The sequence below is a fragment of the Carassius auratus genome, chromosome 38, assembly GCF_003368295.1.
Source record: "Carassius auratus strain Wakin chromosome 38, ASM336829v1, whole genome shotgun sequence".
NCBI lineage: Eukaryota > Metazoa > Chordata > Actinopteri > Cypriniformes > Cyprinidae > Carassius > Carassius auratus.
In genome coordinates this window covers 16,673,132-16,696,816 of record NC_039280.1, presented here as the reverse complement: position 1 = coordinate 16,696,816, position 23,685 = coordinate 16,673,132, and positions in this window count along the sequence as shown.

The window sequence follows — 23,685 nt, the reverse complement described above, 5'->3', positions numbered from 1 at the left end:
TATATTTGTTTAAAAGTAATTTACAAGCAGTTTTGGGAAGGTTACTTTGGAAATGTAATAATAGGTTACAAATTAAAAGTTACCCCCAAAAAATTTTATAAGTATTGTAACTTTTTCAATTATTTTATTAACATTTGTAACATTAAACTTATTAAATTGTATTACTTTTTGATTGCTTTTCTAAATTTCTAACAAAAGTTTTTAATTGTTAGTAATTTGGAAGCATTTTAAGCAGGCAGGGTTAACCTTACAGTGGGGCTCAGCACTGGTTGTTGTACTTTCCAAATCCTTCATTACTTTAATTAAGATTATAATAATGTAATTTTAAAGCCCAGCCAACACAAAATCAGTAACCCTCTTTGTAACCATTACCATTTTCATAAATAATTGTAATTTAATTTTTTTTTTTTTTCTTAGCAACTGTAAACGATTAACAGTTACATTTATTTTGTTACTCTCCAACACTGTTGGAAAACTATTGTAAACTGTGATTGGTCCCTTTAAATATCTGCCAGATGGTCTCTTCCTGGTTCTTGACCAGAATAAGCAACAAAATGGACTAGACTTCATACAAAAAGTCCAAATCCTGTCAGCAGAGATAGATGAGAGAGGCACAAGCCTTAAACCCTTGATCAATTTTGTGCATATGCAAGATAAACAGGTGCTTGCTGTTTTGTTATCTGTTGATTTGGACAAACACCTGCACAGAGCTTGTGGACTTCCTGCTGCAGTTTCCTGTGAGGATCCCAAGACCAAACTCAAATAAACTTCAGTCATCAGAGTAATTTTTTAACCCGAGTCACCTGCTCTGTCCAGCCTAACATTCCCAACGGTCCTCAGCAGGTACAGAATCAGTGCCAATTCACCTCCTGACACACAGCTGCTCTCCATATGCCACCGTATAAATCCTCTTTCCACAGGGGCTCATTTCTACATCGTGACTGATAGAGAAAGATGGATCCACAAAGAACTTGAAAACCCAGGCTGGATCAGATCTTTAGAAAGGGGTGTGTGGGGACTCGACGCTCAAGTGTGTGTTAATGTGTATGTGTCAGACTGAGAGATAAGGAGAGAAAGTGAGACACAAAGACTGAGAGAGAGTGAGGGACACATCTGTCTTCTATTGGCCTGAGGGATTATGGCTTTTCCTGAGGCACGGCTCCAGGCTGTGAGAGAGTTGGGGCGAAGGAAGGGCTTACAGATGAAGAAAGGGTGAGAGGGATTGTGGGTTAGCTGTAGCCCCACTAATGAGAGACAGACCCCATGTTAAAAAGTCACCTCAGTGCTGTAACATGCAGTGGTTTTCTGAAATCAGGAGAAAACATCCACCTTTCTGCATTTGAGTGGTTAGTTCAATTTGTTTGAGTGTTTCATTGGCCCTGAAGGTGAGGGCGACTAAATGATGACAGTTTTCAATTGTGAACTATCGTCCCAGTGCTATCATTCATTACAGTATAAAATGTGAACTAGAGTGACTAATTTCAGTGGAAGGAATTTCTACCGATGTAAAGAAGTAATGGAAAAAATTATGTAAAGTGAACGCCAGCTGGCATATTATCAAACCTTAGGCAGTGTAAGTTGTACTGAGTTTTACATGGATCACAAAGGAAGATATTTTGAAGAATGTGGATAACCAAACAGTTGCTGGTAGTTTTTAATTTTAATATTTTTTTTTCAATAATACTGAGGTCAATTGCCACACCAACTCTTTGATTTAGATTTTTCAAAATGTATACTTTTGTGTTCAGTGGAATAAAGAAACTCTTAAAGGTTTGGAACAACTTAAGGGTGAGTAAATAACAATACAATTTGAACTTTTGGGTGAACTTTCCATTTAAAGGAGTCATATCATCTTTCATTATTGTATTTTCCCACTTTGTTTTGCACCAGTAACAGTCATAAATGAGTTTTTATGACCATTTTCCACCCTTTCTCTGACCTCTGAATTAAACAGGCTGTTTTGCTATTTTGCCATTTAGACCTATGTGTATGTAAATGCCTTTTTCATGTGTCCAAGAAAAAAAAAAAGGCTTTATGAGACATGGCTAAATATATATGAAAACCGTAAAAGTATCATAAAAATATAATAAATGTAGTCCATGTAGGTTTGTGCACTATATTATATAACTATATTATTATATGTGCAACGTCTTTTCAAAGACATTCAGACATTCAGTAGTTGTTTAGCTGGCGTTGCTGTTCTTCATGTACTTTAAAGCAACTGAACTTCAAGTTTTTTTTACCTTGAAATATATTAGTTTCAGGATCATTCTGATGGTACACTGATTCTAATAAGGTGAATGGCTTCTGTTTCTTTCCCAATTAATTTTTTTACCTGCCAAACTAAATGAAGAAATGTGGGCATTACTACTCACAGATTTCTCTGTTATTAAATCTTTGCAGCTTGTGTTTGCTGTACCAATGTTTATGCTCATGTTTATGCTTGTTTATGCCAACACTTCTGATGCAGCGATTCCTGAACTTTTTTGTCAGCCAACATTAACATTTGGGAAACCCTGGTGAAATGTAATGTTTAATGCATTTCATGCACATTAAATGTCTAACTACACTAACTACTAACGACACAGTTTTCAAGTATTCTACCCAGCACTCTACATTTTAATATCATTGATATACTATTATAATTTTTATTACATTGATTTAGATTTTATTTTAATATTTTCTGTTTACATTTTAAATTTTGCTGTGAATTTTTGTCATTTTTATTTTATTTTTCATATGTACATATAGTTTGTTGAGTTTTTATGGAAGCCTGTTTACGCCACTAAATAAAAAATAAAAAAGGTAATAATTTTTATTACTTTTTTATCTCACAAATTGTACTTTTTTTCTCTCAGAATTGTGAGATATAAACGCGCAATTTGAGTTATAAAGTCAGAAATGTTATATATGAAGTCGCAATTCTGAGAACGTAGTATTTTTCCCCTAAAATTTGACTTTATAACTCACAGTTGTGAGTTTATATCTCACAATTCTGAGAAAAAAGTATAACCTAAATATAAAAGTAATTATCTCGCAATTCAGACTTTTTTCTTGCAATTCTGACTTTGTTTCTTGCAATTACAACTTCATATCACACAATTCATGAATGAACTGATTATTTTCAATTAACCCTTTAAATCAGTTCGCAAATCACACCAAACTATTCATTCACAAATTGGAATGATCCAATTGCAGCAGTTCTCAAGTCGACAACTCACTGATTCAAATGATCCATGATTTAGTGCGAGTCTCCATTGAACTGAATTCACAATTAATGCAGAGTTCACACTGCACAATTTTCAAACTTGTCAGAACGCTGTTGTTTTCAAGTGAAAAGGAAATAACACAAGAACACGTTAACACGAGTTCTTGCGCGAGAACGGAATATATATTTATATATAGAATATATTAAATTTAAAGCTGAGTACTTTTACTAATATTTTATTATACAAATGATTATACTTCGTCCACCACTGCACAATTGCGAGTTATAAAGTTAGAATTCCAAGGTATAAAGTTCTTACTGTCAGTGTACTGTTTGAGTAAATGCATTACTCCGGGATATTGGTTTGTTTGAACTCAGAGGGAGTGTGAGCCACATAAAAAAAAAAGTTAACATCTTAAATCATTTGTGGATTAATGCGTATTAGAGATGCGAGGGAGGTCTTACATGTTTGGAACAGCATAAGGGTGAGTTATTAATGACATGATTTTAATTTTTGGGTGAACTAACCCTTTAATGGTTTTTGTTTTGTTTAACAGTATTAACCCTGACGACAGTACATCAAGACATTTCATGTTGTTTTTTTTTTTAAGATGCAACCCCTGTAAAGAAACATGAAATGTTGTTCTTAAGTATAACAGCAGGTTTGTGGTGCAGCTTTGAGTTTTTGTCTTGGTCATGTGCATTCAGAAGTTTGGCTTAGCAGAGTTGGAGCAAAGCAGGTCAACGTGATGGAGCAGGAATGCGAGAGGAATGCAGACACAGTGGTCATCACAGCATGAAAGAAACGCGGGGGGATGAGACAGAGAAACAGAGAGGGAGGGAAAGTAATACAACGATAAAGGTCTTTTAGGAGGCACAGACAGTGAGCTTCTGTTGACTGGACATACACGAGAGACCGCCAGATGGGAAGAGCTCCAAATGGGAAAATGGACACACACACACATACACAGCCATTTTATCCAGTTGTACCCGTGTCTAAAGGGGAACCAGCCAATATGGGCGGCAATACAAGTGAAAGTGAAGTAGAGGACAGTGTATTAAATGTGTCACTCACACACACAGCCTGCTGAGGTTGTCCAGAGGTCATCTGGCTGCCTACCAGACCTCGTGACTCTCCTTCCATCGCAGCAGAGAGAGAGAAGAAAGAGAGTTTGTCAGTCCACATGTAAAAAGGTTTCTTTAACATCTCAATAATGGAGCAAATGGAGAAAATTGCTCAAACGTGGAGTCTGTGCATAAAACATACATAAGACGAGCAGTGTGGAGAAAGGAACGTCTGTTGTCACGCAGGTTTCCTGAACAGTCCCACCTGTTCATCTTATGAAGTGACCATGACTCTTCAGAAGACATGGATTAAACTGCTCAAATCATATGGACTACTTTTACTATGCTTTAATCTATCTTTTAAAACATGCCTGGGCTAAAGGGAGGGACAGAAATCTCTCATTCAGTTACTCTCATTCTGGTGTAATAATCAAGGTAATAATGCATAATATCATTGTGCCTGTGGAACGACAGCAAAGTTCCTTGATTATTACGCCAGAATGAGAGTATAGTTCCTAGCCCTATCGGCCTAGAAAGTCTCAACTTTTAATTTTCCGTCTGTGTTAGTACACAATGTAACTACAGAAGAGTAAAGTTTTAAATAGGAAAAAAAAAAATGAAACTCTTGCTAACGGTCTAATCAGATTCAACAATCTATGCTAAGCTACAACTAAAGTGCTACCGCCAGAACCGGAGATCGGCTGAATGTATTTGGGAACCGTAAAACTCAACTGTTTAACTCTAGGGGAGTTGGAAAATGAGTCTATTTTCAAAAATAGTGGAGTTTTTCTTTAAAACGATTTTCATTTTTTTTTTTTTTAAGATAAATTAAAGTCTTATGGTTTTGGAACAATGTGAGTGTTTATAAATGAATACAAACCTAACTGTTTGGAAGATGTACCAATTCGAGCACAATCAGACCCTAAGAATGTTTATGAACAAAAGGATCCTGCAGAAACCTTTGCAAACAGATTTTTACAGGATGTTTCACAGTGGTATGTTTTTGTTCCAATTTTCTTATACATTTTTGATACAATGTTTATGTTTATCAATACTTCACTTGTACTACATCTGCTAAGGTGCTATGGGGGACAACTCCTTTTTTTTCAGATGACTGAATCTGGTAACACTTTAGAATACTGTTCCATCATTAATAAATAACTACACAAGAACACAATATTAGCACTCTATTACCTACTAGGATCTAACAAGAAACTCTGATTAATGAATTTGTAAGAAATAGTGCTTAGTCGACTGTGGTAGTTCACTATTATCTAATCAGTAACTACTTTTTTTTTCATACACACCCAAGAACTACAAAGAATTACTGTAAACAGTTTTATAATTGCTATGAATAATACATAATGTATAATTAATTCTAAAGTGAATGTCATAGTAAACCACTAATGACTCAAGTATTACCAACTTCTTCAGATGGAATTAATAATTATTTGGCTCAGTATTCTAAAGTAAAGATCGTGAAAACTGCTTAGTAATGACTGAAATCGTTGTAAGCTTTTGAGGTTTTTGTAAAGTATTAGATGGTAATTATTCTGGTGTTACATCCTTCTAAAGGAATTACTTAAGTTAAGATCATGATAACTCCATAGTAATTACTGAAGTCGTTGTAAAATGTTGGGGGTTTTGTAAGGTTCTAGTTCAAATTTTGCCAGATTTGGTAACATTTTAATCATTATTTGTGGTTTATTGTGATCTTAACTTTAGAATACTGAGCCAAATAATTAGTAATTATTTTAGAAGAATGTCGTAACACTTGAGTTACATACAGTATTTCTCAAAAACTTACAATCAGTGCTTAATTTGTAAATTGCGAGGTCCTGGAACAAAGCGGGGTAACGGATCCGGCAGCACAGAGTGGTCTCCTCCTGAGGAGGAGTTTGTCTTTATATAAAAACAGAGTAAACACACATTAGTGTGACAGCCCCTCGCGGATGACTGCCACACACAAACAAAACCAAAACACAAAATGAACCCCAGGCCTCGTCACTCTCGTCCTTCACTGTCATTGCTACTGTTGTTACACTGTCATTACTTTACAGTGAATTCAAAGTATTTATCAGTATGTGTGTTCCCTGGAAACCAAGCCCGTGTTAGTGACCTCTGAGCAATAAAATGTTCCTTTGAGAGAGAGGAAAAGATGAATGCATGCTGAGTGATTTAAATAAGTAAGAAATAGACATCATGTTAAACTGCTTATGTCATATTTTCATCCTGTGTCAAATGTCTCATAGCTGAACAGTAGCAGATTTCATTAAGATAAATGAAACAGTTAAACAAAACTGATATGCCTAAAATTGCATTGGCCAAGGAAATAGGAACCATTTCAGGAAAGACCTTTATATTTTTTTTATATTTATATTTTCACAACACAAAAGGAAATAGAAAGCAAGACCAACACTGTCATAAGGAGGAATTCACAGAAGTCATAAGGAAATAATGTTTGAGATTACAAATAAAAGCTTGTTTGTGGAAAACCAGCATGTGTATGTACTGAACAGTGCTTGAGTCGAATGCTTTTTCTTTTGTTTCTTAGGTTTGAGTTGCATTTATTCAATGGCATCTGGCTTCCTGTCAGATACTACTGCAGATGGTTCAGACTTTGATATGGGTGAGTGCATCTACACAAGGAGCAATCAGGGCATTGTGAGGGTACAGTGGACACAGCATCACGCTCACTGCAAGTATACATATGTGCCACCCAGGTACAGGTTATCTGAGGCTAGTCGACCCTTCAAGGTGAGTGAATGCTAAACTGAACTGACTTCCCTGTGACTACAGCCCAAAATGTTATTGTTGTTTATTTAAACAACATTTATTAAAAAAATAATAATAATGTAAAAATGTTGAAAGTTTTGATTAAGAGATACGGGTAGGTTTAGGGGTAATGCAATTTGTGTGTGTGTGTGTGTGTGTGTGTGTGTGTGTGTGTGTGTGTGTGTGTGTGTGTGTGTGTGTGTGCGTGCGTGCGTGTGTGTGTGTGTAACTGAGTGCTTATCACCTGTAACCTCCTCTATCTGTGGGCACAAACATGTGTCAACCAGAGGTTCAGACACCCACAGCACTATGTTCTGTGAATCAGTTCTGACAGTCTTGATATATCCATCTTTCGCGAAACAAGTTTAATTCAGTGATAACACACAGTCCAATCTCTGTGGACACCACCTCTTGACCTCCTTATCTACTTTGCTTTATATGAGGAATGTCTGTTGGGAGGACAGAACTCCTAAAGGGCAAAGGTTGTGATTTGGTGTGGGTCTCTCTATCAGTATAATTGAACCCTCTCAGACCTGTGGTTATCTACCTTTACTATCTCGCCCTTAAGAGTGTGAGAGCATAGACCGACAGCAAGGTCACTTCCTTTTCAAGCAACAATTGCCTCACCCATGAAAGTTGCATTTGGTGGTCAGTTTGGGTGTAAATGTACATTTTCAACCAACTTGTTCCACATTTGATGTCATTTATAGTAAGAAATTAGTGTTGTTATAAATACATATTTACTTAGTTATCACCTCGATTTTGTTGTATATCTTTAAACCTTTATGTTGTTTTAGAAGTCTGTCTGAAATTAGTTTTTTTTAAGGTAGTCTTGTGCATAAATGCAGCCAGTAACTATAAATATATATTTTTAAATATAATTCAGGTTACACTTTAGTTTAAGGAACCAATTCTCACTATTCACATATTGCTTATTGGCATGCATATAACTAGCATATTGTCTGTTTATTTGTACTATTAAAGCACATATTAATGTCTTATTCTGCATGACCATATTTGGGATCCCTTAACCCTACCCTACACCTGAAGTTAATAAATAAAGTTAAAACTATAAGTTTACATAAAACTTACATACAACAGAATCTGCAAAATGTCAATTATTATTTTACCAAAACAAGAGGGATCATATACACAAATGCATGTTAGGTGTATGTGAATTTCTGGTTTCAACTGTACCTACATTGTTAGCAACTGATGTAATTTTTACAAAAACATTTACAACAATGCATTGTATTCATGTTTTTATTGTAAATGCAAATGCATGATAGGAAATTGACGGACAGTCCTGTAATATTATTTGTAACTACACCGTAGAAGCATTATTTTACAGCCACCGCATAGCATTGTGGGATAGCAGTAAAACTGGTACTTTCCCAGCTAAAATAATTTTGTTATAAGAACAGTCTTCCAAATATTCATTGTTGGTTCTGGGTACATAAATGTTCAGTTTTCTTGACATTAGAGGAACATTTTTAAAAGGTATGAGGTTCCTCAGACATTCTTTCCACTTAATTTTGATTTAAAATTCAACATTCTAGTAACATTGATTTGTAACGTTCCAAGAACATAAAAATGTACCAGATTGACTTTATTTCTGTCACACATCTACAAAAGTTCTTATTGGGAATTATCAGAAATTTAGATGTCGATATCTTATTGAAATTTTATTTTAATTGATTTTATTTTTTTGAGATCACCATCATGGAGATCAGCGTTTGCTTGAATATTTTATAAATTTCTCAATCTGGCAGTTTCTGACAGATTTTGGAGAGGTACACAAGAGATTAAAAAAATCTTTTCCCAGAGTTTTGCAATTGAACAGCTACCCTAGATAGTATTTCTCTTTCTCATGACTTAGCATGCAAGCTTCCCCCTCTATGGACTTTGAAAGGGTTTGAAGAGTCTGTGTTTATATAAGTCAAAGGGACACAAGTGGGCTGAAAGCCGGCGCATTTCATCGTTTGATCATCTTGTTCCACGTCCTTTCACACACTGGAACCAGTATAGACTGACCTTTACTTTGGTTCACTGCATGCAGCCATTTTAAAGAAGAAACTGGTTGGAAAAGTTAAAAAAATCTATCTATCTATCCATCTATGCATCCATCCATCCATCCATTTTTTTTTTTTTTTTAAATTGTGAAAAAATCAATTTACTCTTGTGAAAAAGTAAAATAACTATTAAATGTATGTGTTTTCATACATTTACTTCCAAGTTGTTTGAAATTAAATGAAATATGTTATAGATGTATTATATGTTACATTTATATTAAAGGCAATTTAATATAAAAATGATGTTTATTACATATTTATATATGTATATGTTTATTTATATGTGTTCATAATTATGTCTGTTGACTTTAAAATATGGTTAAAGTGAATGTGCTGACAAACATTTATGGTAAACTAAAATATACCTCCATTATACTATATATATATATATATATATATATATATATATATATATATATATATATATATATATACATATATATATATATATACTATATTTATATGTGTTTGTGTGTGTGTGTACCTCATCATTAAGGACACCTACATTTGATGTGTTATGTTATGGCAATAGCTTATCAAGGATTCAAACAAGTAATCTTTTTATACACATTTATTGCCGCAAACATAAACTGGGACTAGGGTTTCTGTTTGTTTACATTGTACTTGGCTGTCACATGCCACCAAATGTTTACTTCAATTACAAAGTGCATATGTGGTATTAAGAAAATTATAGTGTCCCCTTTTGTTCTATGCTGAAGTTGAAAACCTTGCCTTCAACAATGTCAATCAAAAAGATTTTGTGACCATTTCAAACATTTTGAGTTGCAAGCAAAAAACAAGTGGAGTCTTTGATGCTAATGCTGACCAAGCACTAGTCAATAGGCCTCCGACTTTTGTAAACACTATTTGATATTCTGAGCAAAGAGAAATGTTGGGTTATTCCAATGTTTTCGAGACCTCTGTGCTACTTTATTTCTGGTCTTTGTCAGTCAAGGAGACACATTCCCCCCTCTCATAAAGCATACAGACACATTTAATGGTCTGCCATAACACAATTCATATATCTAGAGTCCCACGGCCCAGTAAATGTTAAACAAACTGGGGAATGTGTACACTTGATTGACAAATTGAAGCAAATTTGATGGATGAATGAAAAAGCATGCAGAAAAAAGCTACTATTTGCAGTGGCAAACTTCAGCAAAACAGTTCTAACATGCTTTATCGCTAATGACATGAAAATACTGATACAATCAGGCTTCTGCAGCCTACAGTGTCTAAGTGAAATCAAATCATGAGTCACTTAGCCATAAATCAAATCCAGCTTAGAAAGAGAGGCTTTCATCGATGACAATCGGCCAGGCAGAAACACGTGGCTGTAGAATGCAGATGACATTGACAGCTGAACATCTCACTGCCTGCTTTTATAAAGCTGATGTAACCTATCATGTTGTTCTTGCTCAACAATAGTGCCCCCCAAGTGGTGCGAGCCATTCAAACAGCCCAGGCCTTTCAGTGTTGCAGGTCCCATAGCAGGCGTGAAATTCCCCATTACTGCGCGTCTTTCAGTGGCCATAGTCAGGCCTGTCTGCTGCATGACTTCCAGCCCGATCCTGTGGACAAGATCAACATTGTGCTCTGTGTGGGACTGTCTTTATGGAGTCTCTCAACTCAGACTCACATGCAGAGAAAGAGATTAAGCTAGGCCCGCATGCAGAGCAAAGGCTTAAAGAAAATCAACATCACAAGATAAGCTGACACCAGGGCTGTAGGAACTATCCTACTTGATTTACTAAAAAGGCAGAGCTTGGTAAACATGTGCCAGAATTGACATTTACTGCTTGCACAATGTTGATGCAGTGGTTTTTGCTTGGTTTTTCTTTTTTCTTGTTCCCTGAAAATCAGACTCCTAAAATTAGTTCTATCAGTTAAATCATTTACAACTTATTATAAAAGGTATACACATTTAAACATTTTCAAATCACCATCAGCGCTTTTATCTTACTACCTTCAGCACAGACTCAGAAGCTCTTTAATATGGTGTTCCAAGAGTAACTAAGTGAACAGAAAAGATTTTCATAACTTTCACTAATTTTTTTTAAAGTTATATAAATGTTATAACAAAACATTTTTAAAGTAATGTTTATGGAACCTTCCTGTATGTTCCAGAAAAACAAACGCTTTGCCATCTTTAGAATTATGACTTTTAACATCCATTTTTTACAAGTTATCAAAATGAGCAACTAACAAGTAACACATTTTTTAAACGTTCATTTATAAATTTGTGCGAACTTACATTCACGCTGTGGAAAGATGAACAGAATACAAAAGACAAAATGCGCAGGGTTGAAAAGGTGATGAGCTATGTAAGGTCATTCTTGGAGTGTGCTTATGATGTTATTTGTACTTGAATATTCTAAAGAACACTTAGAACCTTTAAATACTGTTAGCATCACATCAAGAAAATAGGACATTTGAACGTTTTTTTAGAACTGTTCACTAAAAGGTTCTTTGAGAAACCAAAAATGATTCTCCTTTGATGTCACTTTTGGAACTTTTGTTTTTAAGAGTGTCAGTACTGAAATCAATAGTAACAACAAAGCACAGCAACATGTTGTGATGGAAGAATAATTAAGTTCTGCAAACCAGTTCTTTTGGACTATTCATTCACTGAAACATTATTTTGAATGTTTATGTTATATCATTGTGCTGTGTATGTGTTTTGTATGTATATCTGACACCTCTGTGTCATATTTTACACTGGGACAGTCAAATAATGCCTAAGTGTGAACTCAAATTGCTGATAATTACCTATCATTCACTCAAGCTAACAGTGTTTGTATTTAGTTTTAAATGGCCTGAAGCTCTGTATTACAGGGAATAATGTTGTAAATAAATAATAATGTTTCTTGCACAAACCAATCATTTAGCTTCATAAGACCTAAATATAATAGGAATTCCTTGATATATTTTTGTTTTTTTTTTACTCTCAAAGTGCCTGTAGCCGCTGACTTGCATTTTATGAATCTCAAAGGACCAGTGTTGGGGAAAGTTACTTTTAAAAGTAGTGCATTAAAATATTGTGTTACTCTCCAAAAAGTAACTAATTACGTTACTTTTTATGAAAAGTAATGCATTACATTACGTTTGGATTACTTTCACGTTACTTTTAAATATGAGTAGGGCTTGATTGTTTTTAACACAAAATGCTCTATTTATAGCAAATGTAAAAGCCCTTTACACCAAAATGTGTACTGAATAAACCCCAATGCTGTGAGAAAAATAAATTAACTTCTGTACATTAGAACACAGGAGAAGAAGGTTCAACACTCTTCAGCAATAAAAAAAAACAAAACAATGAAGCACAATTGTTAGTTTATCTAAAGACATTTTAGTATGGTTGAACTGGATCATCAAAGGTCAGCAGCAAAGACCTTAGTTAATTACATTAGATTAGATACATTTGTGTTGTTTAACACATTTAATCATTGCAGGTTTGCGTCATATTCTGAGTTCACATTTGTTTGTTTTTTTGCAAGCGGGATGAATTAATGAACACTCACATTTAGTCTACAACTCTAGAAATCATGTTCACACAGTGCACACAACATCTCTGTACTAAGGATTTCTCCCAATATGAGGAGAGGAGACTTGTCAGTCAATAAATGGGATGTCACCTGCATCTTGGATGGCCTGAGGGTGAGTATAATAACAGCAACTTCTAAATATTGCAGTAGTAGTAGTAGTAGTAGTAGTAGTAGTAGTCAGAGATGTTCCAATACCCTTTTTCTCTTCCCGATACCGATTCCGATACCTGGGCTCAGAGTATCGGCCGATACCGAGTACTGATCCGATACCTGGGTGTGTATCTGTATATACAGCTGTATATACTACTAGCCTTGTGTAAATTGCTAGAATTATTTTATGGTGTGCTTGAGACTTTTCCCTTAATAAAACATGAAACAAATACATGGAGAACTACTGTATTTATTACAGTATTTTTATATATAGGGAAGTCGTGGCCTAATGGTTAGAGAGTTGGACTCCCAATCGAAAGGTTGTGAGTTCGAGTCCCGGGCTGGCAGGAATTGTGGGTGGGTGGGTGGGGGAAGTGCATGTACAGTTCTCTCTCCACCTTCAATACCACGACTTAGGTGCCATTGAGCAAGGCATCGAACCCCCAACTGCTCCCCGGGCGCCGAAGCATAAATGGCTGCCCACTGCTCCGGGTGTGGGTGTGTGTGTTCACTGCTCTGTGTGTGTGCATTTTGGATGGGTTAAATGCAGAGCACATATTCTGAGTATGGGTCACCATACTTGGCTGAATGTCACTTTCACTTCACTTATATGACATGAATTTGACACTAATATTATTTATTTTCTTAAGCTAAAAAGAACTTCAAATGCAGCCAAAAATCTTACACCGCAAACTACAAAATGTATTTTAGTTTTACAATATAACTGTATAAAAAACTGCAACAAATAAGTATAGGAATATAAAAAATGATATATTAATCAGATAATCTCTTTACAACAAAAGTAAAAATGACTGAACGCAGCTGCGGGTACCGAATATACCCCGGAGTCGGTAACTTACTACCGGTACCACAGAGATGCTGCCCAGACAGCAAGCAGTTTCGGCCCAGGTCTGGCCCACATCTGGCCCACATGGATTTTATGCGGGCCAGATGTGGGCCGGATCTGGGCCAACACTATGTTGCTGTCTGGGTGGTATCATCACATTTTTTAATTTTCAGCACTGACACCGCCAGTACTTGTGGCATTACTAGTCACTGTTTTACTGTCTGGTTTGTCCAGTCTGAAATACTGCTAAACAGCGGACATACTGCTAACCACTGATCTATAATATAGAAGTGGCTTCACTGTCTGTTGGTAGTTTAGAATGGTTTATTCATGTTTTTATTTCTTCTTCGTTGCAGCAGTTAGGCAAAGCCAGCGGTCATAACTAGGTCTTGTTTAAGAAAATGGTATCAGATCGGTATATGGGTGCATGTACTCTCCGATGCCGATACCAGAATTTGTTGTGGTATCAGTGATATTTCCGATAATAGTATCGGAATCGGAACAACTCTAGTAGTAGCCCTTTATTGTCACCAGTCACAAGTACCAGCGAAATTAGCCATCAACCTGTCCATACAAACTTATACACAACATACATACAATACAAGTGGGTAAGGACAGGGAATTGAGGAAGAATACAGCATAACATGAGGAAGGGGAGGAGAAAAAATAACAATGAAATTGTGGGATAAACAATCTCCAGCGACCAAGCAGACTATGAGTAGGTGGGTGGTTTTGGCCATCTCATTAGCCTACGAGTCCTCTGGCCTCCTGTCACCTATGGGGGTCAGGGCGCACTCGACCAGGAGTATGGCGGCCTCCAAGGCTTTCAACTCGGGTGTGGCCTTGCAGGACACTGAAGGGGAACATCCCCAGGTTATGTATATAACCATGGTTCCCTGTGGGAATGAGATGCTGCATCTCCTTGCCATACTTCCTGCATCCCTGCAAGCGGTACTTCATTGAAACTAACTTGCTGTCTGGAGGATTTGCTTTTATTCTTCATGGTTGCTCAGATCACCCCGCTCGTGATGTCTCTCTGCTCCATTGGACTGATTTTACATGTGCTTCAGAATGCAGTCACGCAGAGGAGTTCCCAATGCATTTCTCAACGCAACGTTTTATTTTTTATTTTTTATGGAAAGTAATGCATTACTTTTTCATTACTTTTTGTCACCTGAGCTGTGCTTGCTTATTTATTCTTAATAATGAAAAACCCAAGTTATATTTTTGGCAGCTGTAAAGGCCCTTTAACACCAAAAAATGCTCAACACAGGGACAGAAGAAGTGCACTGAATAAATGGGAAAACAAAGTAAAATATATTTTCTGGTAAATTTGAAAGTAATATTTTATGCTACTATGGACATGAAAAAAGTCACCTGGTTATGCAATTTGTAATGCATAAACAAACTCAAATATATGGCCATATAAATACCCATACAGTAAATCATTATGTAATATATTATGTTATATGTGAATTGAACAAGAGTATTGTTTGTAAAATACAGATTTTCCGCAGCTGCACCCCCCATCGCAGAGGCCCCCTTTTCTGTTCTGCCTTTTGGGAGCTTAGGATAGTGGACCTGCATTTGTTAGTCTGAGTTGAAGGATTGTTTCCCATAGCAGTGAGTGTTGTGCACTGTGTTTTCGGCTGGTGTGATTGGACCCATTGCTTGATGGATGAGGTCCTGAAAGCTCTCGCCCTGCTGTGCGTTGGGGCCAGTTAGCTGCACAACTCTCACTCTCATGCACATGCATTCCCCTCTCCGCAGCTGGGCCTGCTTGTTGCACTCACCAATAGCCATTATTCACAGAGTTACAGTAACGGCCTCTGTCAGCACTGCCAGCCTGCTACCACATCACTATCCACAGGCTCAATTACAAACATTTGTATCCTACCAGCTACGCCAGCTTTTCCACACACGCGCGTGTGTGTTTGCTGGGATAATGTTACATGGACGGTGTGCCACATCACTTGACTTGTTGTCTGGACCAGCGCGATTTTAGAACAAGCAAATGGAAAGTAATCAATTATTGACACAAGGTGCAATTTGGCTGCTTCGCTTCACTGGTGACCACACTCTCTCAGTTCATGCCTCTGGTTAGTGTCGACGAAGAAAGCTTTTTTTTTTTTGGCTGGAAGATGTGAAAAACTCATTCTTTTCCCTGTTTCACGTTTTCCCTCACTTCGGTAAAGTCTAAGAAATGTGACTCCTGTGCTCCTTCCAGTGAAATTAGGTGTTGTTAGCATGCTGTTGCTAGAGAGCCAGCATTTGAGAGGGAATGTTTTGGAACTCAACCACAAGGTCTCGGAGGATTACAGAGGATTACCCTCACACTGTAAACTCTTCTTACAGGGTTAATCTTGTCTTTTATATATTTTCACACAGAGTGGACCTATAACGCCGTCTGAGGAAGTTCTGAGATCTTAGAAGTTCAAAGCCACGCATAACACACAGCATGCGGCTGGACTAAGCAAACACTGCAATTTGTCCCTGGGCTAGTAAGGCCCAGATGTGCCTGAATGACTGTGTAGTGGTGAATGTACTACTACTAAATGTAGTGTGATAAAATGTCAGCTACAGTTCAATGTAATCTAAGTGTATATAAAAATAAACATCTTCAAATGTATATTACATTTATACTATAATATTTATAGTATAACTTCAAGGTTCCTTGCCAGAAAAAAACAAACAAACAAACAAAAAAATTTATCAATTTTTATTGTCATTTTTTTTTTCAATTGATGTACTGTTAATAATAATAATAATAATAATAATTATTATTATTATTATTATTATAGAATAATTATATTTCATATTTAATAATGATTACATAAAATAATTATAAAATACAAATAAAATACTTAAATACCTTCTAATGTGTAGATAATAATAATAATAATAATAATAATAAATATTATTATTATTATTATTATTATTATTATTATTATTATTATTAAAAATAATAATAATAATAATTTTTAATAATTATATTTTATATGTAATAATAATTACATTTAATAATAATAAGATATCAATAAAATACAGTTTTCAAATCAGAAATGATATTCTCAAAACTACTTGTACAACCTTCATATCATCTAGTCACTTGTACACATCATAAAACCAGTTTCTCATTCTTTTGAACAAGTTGCGACTGCTTTTGAACATTCAAGCAAGTTTTCTGTGCAACAGTCCCCCCCCCCCCCCCCCCCCCTAAAAAAAAACATCTAGACATTAGTTCATTGTATAAGTCATTAAATGCTAAATGGTTCATCTGGTTATATCAAGCACTTTTTTTTTTTTTTTATTACATAAGCATATGGCATACTGTTCAATACAGTTACTGTCATCCAAAATCTTGCTATAGTTTACATCTGGTTATACTAAGAAAGTGCACTGTTATATTGACAACATGACTAAGCATTTTGATTTGTTTTTGTCTTGTTTGTGAACAATGACACAAGGACTTTTTAGTCTGATGGCATTGATGTGTTCACGGACATATTTGAGAGATGAACTAAAGATTTTTAAGTGCATTACAGGCTTCTGCAGGTAATCCATTTGAGAAATGCCAATACTTCTTTACAAATATTAAGGATTATTCGAGAAATGCACCAAAGCAACTGAGAAAAACTGTAAATAAATACCTTTTAATGTATACATTTTTCTTCAAGGTTCATTGCCAATATAAATTGGGCATTCTTTTGATGTTCTGAAAATGAATGTTGAGTGTGGAGACTTTTTTAAAGCTCTTGGCCTAAAATTTGTTCCAGCTTTATGCTTTTTGTTATGAACAAACAAACATCATTCAGTCCCATGTCACATCATTGCTTGGAAAACAATATTTAAAATGAGACTGTCAAACTTCCAGAATGTTCTAGTCAAATCATGTTTTTTTTTCATAAAGGCACTGAACATCATAACATTATGTAGTGTTCATCTTCATCTTCATCAAAACTGCTGTAACGATGATGAGCAACAAATGCTGTGGAAAGATCTATAATCAAACACTTATGAGATCTAGAAAATGAAGAAAGTAATTAGGAAATGGGGTTGAAAAGGAGACAAAGGGAAAATGATATGGGTAAGATCCAGAAAAGATTAAAAGACTGAAGATAGCATCACTGGCAATGTTTAGATTGTCTGTCTGGACTCAAATAAGCTGAAAATATGTTGCTTGTTTCTTACTAACAAACCCAGTGGGCATTTGTGTATCTGCATCTAAAGTGAACATCTATTTGATTCTGATGCCTAAAAACAGACATTAAAGATAAAAATATATAATATAAATATGACAGCACAGATAAAAGCTTGCCTACAATCATGTAACATATTGTATTCTGTGGCACTTTCTCAAGAAGAAAGAAGAGATGGTGGAGGAGGAGTTTGAAGAAGGGTGAATAAATCAGAGCGGGAGGAGGAAGTCGACAGACGAGTTAGCAGGAAGGATGATTCTCATTAAGCCGAGCTGAGAAGCATCATGAATGATGAATGGGCTGCTGAAAGGCTTCTTTTCATCAGGCCTGTCAGATGACTGCTGAGGCTCCTCAAAAGGTCACTGTGAAAGTCAGTATCAATCTAAAGAAATTCACTGCCTTTGAGCTCTCAAACCCATCCTGGATCTGGTGAAGGTCTCGGCTGATAAGCAAAGTCTTGTAGGTTCAAGCCTCATTAGGAAGGATCTATGAATTATTACCATTGTGTGCTTCAGTTAAATATGTACGGGTGTCGTTGTAATATCCGTTTTACAAGCAGCTTTAGATAAAAGTGTCACCTAAATAACAAACGAGTTAGTCCTTAGCCATCAGTAATTCTGTCATGATTTATTCACGTTCATGTTTTTTTAAGTATGTATGTTTTTGTTTTGTTTTGTTTTGTTTTTGGTTTCTGTGGTACACAAAATTAGTTGTTTAGAAGAATGTTCATGGTGCTCTTTTCTAGAGAACGAAATCAGTGATCAAGTGACCAAAATGTTAAAATAAGTACTATAAAAGTACCATATACATATATATATATATATATATTGTCACGGGAGGAGCACAAGACAGACACAGTGGGCGTGGCGTCAGGCCTCGGAGAGGCTTTTATTAACAGAAATCATAAAACAAAGGGAATAAAAGTGGCCAAAGGGGGAAAGTGTCCAAAATAACAGGGAATCTGGTGTCCTCGTTGTGCTGCGGGATTTGTGTAGGTCGGGCAGTGTTCATCAAGGAAGGGTCCAGGCAAGGGGCGGAGTCCGGCGGCCGCACGCGCTCCCCTCCTTGGTCCGGGGCGCGAGGGGCGGCGGCTTCTCCTAGCGGCCGCGTCTCTCTCGTTGGCCGCGGCGCTGGTAGGGGATGGTCGGCCCGGCATCCTGGCCCGTCGGCCGTGTATACGGGTGCGGTTCCCATCCGGATCGCGGGTCCGGCAGCTCACGTCTTGGTGGCGCGGGAGTCCCTCAACGCACCCTTCCTGGACCCACGAGGACACCAGTGTGCATGCACGGGGAAGAGACCGGTCTCCTGAGGAGAGGCGCGTTGGGCTTTTAAACAGCGGCGGTAATGAGGCTCCACTTCCTGCCTAACCTGATTTTACCAAGTGAGACATGTTCCTGGGACAACATCGTTGTTGACCCTGGAACAACATTGTAATTAACCAATCAGATTTGAAGAACAAGTTTATAGATTTTGTGAAGTTTATGCTTAAAATCAGTGTTTGGTGCTTGTACATCAGTGTCATTCATCTATCATTTCCTCTGATTTTAGGGATTACTCATGGTTAAGGTTAGGTTTAGGTGTAGGGATATGGTTAAGAATATATTTTTGGAGTAAAATGTTGTTCCAGGGTCAACAAAATATGTTGACCTAGGAACACATCGGACTTGGTAAAATCAGGACGTGCCCACTTCCTTCAGGTGTGCCCCATCACACGCCGCCAGCCCTGACTCGTCCAGCGCCCCTCCTCTCACACACCCACTCCAGTCGGGAGCCTGGTGAAGGGTGGCGATTTAGGACGGGGTGCCGGTGATAATCAGGGAGGAGGCAGCTGACTCGTCACAATATATATATACACACACACACACACACACACACACACACACACACACACACACACACACACACGCACACACACACACACACACACACACGATTTGCTGATTTGGTGCTCAAAACATTTTTTTATTATTAGAAATGTAAAAAAATATATATAATAATAAAAAAAATAAAAAAAAAACTTTATAATATTGTTGAAATCGTGATACACCATTCAAAACTTTGAGGTAATTAGTTCATTTATTATTATTATTATTTTTTTCAGCAAGGATGCTATTGATTAAAAGTGACAGTATATTTATAGGACATTTATAGGCTAATGTCACAAAACACATACATTTCAAATAAATACTATTGAAATATGTATATATATATATATGATGTATACACATTAAAAAAGAAGACACAGGAAATGAGGTCAGCAGCTCTACCCAGTGACCTCTGGGTAATGTGCTTTCTAATCTCCACTAAACCGAGGCAGTCTGGACAATCTCTGTTCTCCTGCAGTTCTCTCTCTCTCAGCACCAAAACATCCTGTCTACAGCCGCAGTGCCATTGCAAGACTAGTGCTGATACATGAGCTGCATGCATATAGATAGAGCTCAGTCCATATGCTCTGAATGCTCCGCATACCTCAGCCATTCGGGATGAGTGCAGATTTGCTTATTAAAAATATCATTATTACAGATTTCAATTTTCATTTAAGGTATTAAAATCTAGAATAACATGTTGGAGATATGTGTGTTGTCCAAATTATTCCATTGGCAAAAGAATTCAATTTTCTGCAACCAGTTACAAAGGGGAAGGATTCAGGCTAGTGAACTGATTTGCTTTGGTGTTTACACTGTATTTATTTATTTATTTATTATATGTGTATGTGTGTGTGTGTGTCTGTGTGTGTGTGTGCGTGCGTGTGTTTTGTATGTTGGCACTGCCTTATAGAGAATGCACAATTTAAAAAAACTAAACTTTAATATAATCTAGTTAGATATAATGGCCATTAATCAAATGGGCAACTCTGCTCTGTTTCTGTCCATTGAAATCACATCCTACCATGGTTGCTTGGCATGATATGATCAATTTCATGTGCCACTGTTGCCAGATATCGATCACCTAAAATTAATGCAGTTGATGCCAACTCCACTATGTGAAATTTACTAAAGGTAAACTGTAACTTGATATTATCAAGTCTTTTCCAGCAAAACAAGTGAAAAGCCAAAAAAAAAAAAAAAAAAAACACATTTTCAAGATACTCACATAAAGTGCACATATCTGGCAACATTGATTACAAAACTAACATATGAAGGAAAATCTGTAAATAAGTTCCACCAAAATCTACAGAGAGCAAAATGGTGATCTAATTTCCACATAAAATCAGAGATAAACAGAAATCTAAAAACACAAACCAGCAATTTTTCTAAATGATCAATATCAAAAATAATTATTTACAATCAAATGTGAATTTAAGCAGTAAACATTGCGTGTGCACTGGGTATTTTTACATCACATCTCCCAAGCCTTTTTATTTATTTATTTATTTCAACAAACTGTTATACGTCTGACTAATGCAAATACTGAATAAAGTTGAACTAAATTTGCCCATTGTTTAAAAAGAAACACTGTTTATTCTAAACCACAGATATGAATTTACAATAACTTACATTAACAATAACAAACATTCCATTATGTAAAGCTTAACAGTTCATTAGATCACTATAGTTGCATTGTGTTTATACACTGTGTCTGTGTTTGTTTGCGCAAGTGTCTATACTGTCAATGCGCTGAAACCTGAGCCTCATCATAAGCGTTTCATTGTGCCATGGACACTGTGTAAGCGTGCAATTGACAAATAAACAAACAAGAGTTGACTGGACTTGACTTGAATGTGCCGTCCTGCCTTCTCAAACTCACACGTGTTTCATTTCATTTGACTTTATGTCCTGTTAAGCACTCTGGGTATGTGAGAGAACCTGACACTGCGCGTGATGACATGGGCTCTGAAGCACAGTTGGCCGGGCAGCGACCCAGAGTCTCTCCACCCCTGAGCTGGCACTGGCAGCACTCGTTAGCAGACAGATACTCAAACTCACAGGCTATTTGAAGACTTGTGCTGGTATTTGCACACATGGCATTCAAGCCCAGCCACGGATCTCCTCACATTAAATTTAATCTAGACCTAAAAGCATACTAGTAAAGAAGGAAATCTGTGATTGCATTATTATATTAAATTGCACCTGTGACATTTGGAATTAAACTGAAAATGCTTAGCTAAATTACTTCATTCAAAAAGTTTTAGCATTTTAGAATTGTACTTTTGAATTGAAAGAAGTACAAATAAAATGGAATGAAATTCATTTACATTTAAAATAATTTGTTGTAGACTATTTTCATTCAGAGGTTGCTTGTAAATTTCACAAATAATAAAAAGAAATAATGCACTGAATTAAACATAAAACATACAATTTTAAAAAGTAGAAACAATTCAATAGTATTTTCTTGTAAAACATATCCCCATAAAATATGTGTCTCATTTGTTATTGTATAATAATAATAATAATAATAATAATAATAATAATAATAATAATAATAATTGATTTATCATTACACACATTTATCATAATTGCCTTTTTATTTAACTATATATATATATATATATATATATATATATATATATATATATATATATATATATATATATATATATATATATATATATATATATATGCAAACAAATTATTTAAACAGATTTATGGATCATCTCCCAAAATATTTATATATTATAAAACAAAAATCTGGAAGAGCCAATAACATTATATTAGACCTAATTGTTGTAAATTATAAAAAACTGAGTAGTCAATGGATAAAAATTTTGATTTAGATATTTATTTTAATAAAGTTATCTGATACAACATCTATGATGCTATGATGACAGTATCACATTTTACCTTGAAAAATATATAAACAACTGAGGAAAATGTATATATATATATATATATATATATATATATATATATATATATATAATAAACAGTGCATGACTGTTGTATTTCTTTGATTTATTTGAATTTCTCTCTTTATTCCAATTCATCGTCTGGAGCATTTGGACTTAACGTGAGTGAATTCTTGAATTCTATATTTTTCTCAGCTCTCATGGATCACCTTGATTAATTGTGTATTGTACTGTAAAGTTTTCAACATTTGCTTCCAAGACAAGAATGTATGAGAGAAAACAGATGGTAATGTTAGGATAGTGAGATTTTAATGGGTAAAGTTTAGCTGCAGTGCTCCAGAAGCTCAAGTGGAATACGGGAGACTCAGCCAAACCAGCGTGGATTGATTTATAGCTCTGAAGTGAGCAGCCTAGCCAGCAGTACAGAAACAGCAATCTGCAACAAGCCTGCATAAATCACCCCCCAAACAGGGAGCAGCTGTCCTCAAATATGGCCCACACCCCACTGCACAGCCTGGGGTCACTGACCCACTGCACACCCTTCCAAAAGCACCCATTTCAGTCCTCACGCAAACACTTGTTGACAGGAAGAAAATTTCACAACATATTACAATATAATTTGATAACAATGCATGACCCCCTTATGTCTCCTCTTGGCAATTGAGGAAGATTACTTACAAATTGTTGTCCGACCGTTACTGATTACATGACCAAGTTACATGACAAAAATTAGAGTTAGAGCTCATTCAGAGACAGAGCTGGACACAGATAGCCATGTTTAAAAGCTTCTGAAGAAAACCGAGAATGTTTCTGGATCAAATATATGTTTAAAAATGACAGAGGGAAGATCAGGAACTGCAGAGATGATGATTTTATAAGTTGTAATGTTGTCTCTCTTGGACAGAGTGGGACGTCTTGTATTTTACAAGCCCTGCTTAGTTCAAATGCAGAACTTTAACAGGCCTAGTGGTATTGGGTCAAAATAAAAACCAGTATTCCTTCTCTCTCTCTCTCTCATATAAAACAGGATTTATGTGA